Source organism: Gopherus flavomarginatus, chromosome 3 (assembly GCF_025201925.1).
Source record: "Gopherus flavomarginatus isolate rGopFla2 chromosome 3, rGopFla2.mat.asm, whole genome shotgun sequence".
NCBI lineage: Eukaryota > Metazoa > Chordata > Testudines > Testudinidae > Gopherus > Gopherus flavomarginatus.
The window spans coordinates 189974610-189977145 of record NC_066619.1 but is presented as its reverse complement, the minus strand read 5'-3'; positions in this window follow the sequence as shown (position 1 = coordinate 189977145).

Below are 2536 nucleotides of genomic sequence, written 5' to 3'. Positions count from 1 at the left end.
TGCACCATAGAATTGCCTTGTGTGTGTATATATATATGTGGATTACAATAAAAATATTTTTGGACCTGAGCTGCCATTGCCCTGAACCTTCCTGAGTCGTTCATACAAAGTGAGTGTAAAACACTGCCATTCTGAATTGATAGCAGTTTACACGCTCTTTGCCCTGTTGTAAATGAAAACATAAGGGACAGGGCAACAGAAAATCATGGTCCATTACATTTATTATATATCATAAATTAAATAAAATATTCAGTATAGATTAGGTAATTGCATTACAATGAAATATGGCCAGAGATGGTAAGGGAAGCTTGTTTTGGCTGAACATAACATACAGTGTTTTCCTTGGGTAGATAAATATGTTAAATTGGATGTTTGGAGTGCTGACAGACAATGAGGTGGTTTCTCATTATCTTAATATTACTATATTCTCACTGGCACAACAATAGTACTAATACACAAGTAACTATATAATTTTTGCCATGTCTTCCACCACTTCTAATGTCTAATGCTGTTCTCTTGCCCTACCTCATTCTTAGTGAGATGGCAATCAGTCCCACGTGTCCAAGAGACCACAGACTCTAGGGTTGCCATGAGGTCTGATTTTGTGTTTTTCACTTGCTGCAGATTTTACCCCAGAACCACAATATGCTTCATAATGTCAGCATGTCTAATCTGGACTGGACATCTCTCTTCTAAGAGGTGAACTGGTAAAATGTTTCCTTCAACTCTAGTATCAAGTTAAAAATTGTATAGGTTCATTCCATATACATCAGGTACCAAGCTTCTGCTGGGCTAGCTGTGTGACTTTTATGACCCATGACACTGCCCCTATGAAGAGGGTAGGCTGACATTCTATTTTGGTAAGGTATTTTTGTTCTTTTCTTGATGCTAGATGTTCTGCACATCCATGAATAACCCACACATATGACACGTGGTCCCAAATGTTCAGCAGGCTCTCAGTAGGTTTCTTTCATCAGGTCCACGTGTGCAGGCTCTCATGTGGCTGAACTCTGGACATGCTGGCCCAAATACTTTTTTTTCTGTTAAACAACCTGTACAAAGTTTTCAGTCCTTTGATCAGTCATTTTTTTCTAGTTGAATAGTATTTTTTTTTTTTTGCTTCTGAGGTCCCACAGAAATCTATTGCTTTTTCTAAGCACAAATCAGGTTCCCATAATAGCCTTTCTTTCAATCTTTTGTCAGTCACACAGAACACATTTTTGTCTCTAAACATATCATTTTCACTCTTTCTAAACCTCACAGCTTTGTGCTTTTGGACTCAATTCTCTTACATAATTGTCAATCCAATTTGTTCAGAAATGAAGATCAGACCTAAATTGGTGCCATAGACAGTGTTCTTTTTATGGTTACAAGAAGTTCTGAACACTGTTCAAACTTTATCTAGAGTGAGTGTATCTCCATTATTATTTTTCTGTGATGTGCTACTTCAAGAACTTCCCCAGCCCCTGAACTAAATAATAGTATACTTTCATATAATTTTTATCTGCTCCTGAAGCTTTCATAACCATTAGGAAGGATTACAGCCAACTCCTCCAGCTCACTGTTATGTTGGTGGCATTTTTGAACTGGTCCCCATTGTGTGGCTCTGATTTTAATTTATTTTTCTTCCCTCTTCAACTCTCCGTAGTTTTCAATTTCTTGTATGTACTCATTATTACCAAGAATCTCTTCATTGCTTGTTGCTCTGTTGTCATTCATTATTTTGTTAAAAATTTTCACTGTCCAATCAGTGTTTAGAAACAATACCATGTCATTTAGGTGACGAACCAGGCAACAAGAAGAAAGGATAGAGAACAATCAATTTAACATCTTCAGTGAGCACACAAACACTGTTATTCAACCAAACTATTTGTACCCTGAACTCAGAAAGATCCGATGACTTGTTCATCCATGTCAATGCTAGCCAAGCACTGGATGGCGCCTGATCAAGTGCTCAAGCCACTGAATAATGAAGCCTCTGTTGAAAATGTCAATTATCAGAGAAATTATATATAAAATAGAGAAATTAAGATTGGATGTTCCTGTCTCATGAAATCCCTGTATATCAAAAGAGATCTAGCTGCTATTGTTTATTATTTTGTTGTGGTACTGTGGTAGTGCTCATTGGCAACAAACAAAATTGTGCTAGGTATTGTACAAACACACATTGACAGAATCCCTGCCCCCTAAATAGGCAATACAAACAAAGCATGGGAGAGGGAAAAAGAGACAGAAAGAGATAAAGTAACTGATGCAAGGTCACACAGTGGCGTAGCTGGGAACAGGATTTAACTCTGAGTTCCAATCCAATGCTCTGTTCATAAGACCACTCAGATTCTCAACAAGACCAAGTGAAAGGACAATTAAAAATACAAGATATTTCTGATTACAAATCTATTAATTATGAAATTTTAAGTACAGCTCAATGCAATAATGAAACTTGATGAGAGTGAGTAGACTAGACATTGCAATGTTATGCAAATTACTTTGAAGCCTGGAAGAGGACAGAGGAAAAAGAAGTAATGGCTTTTGAAGT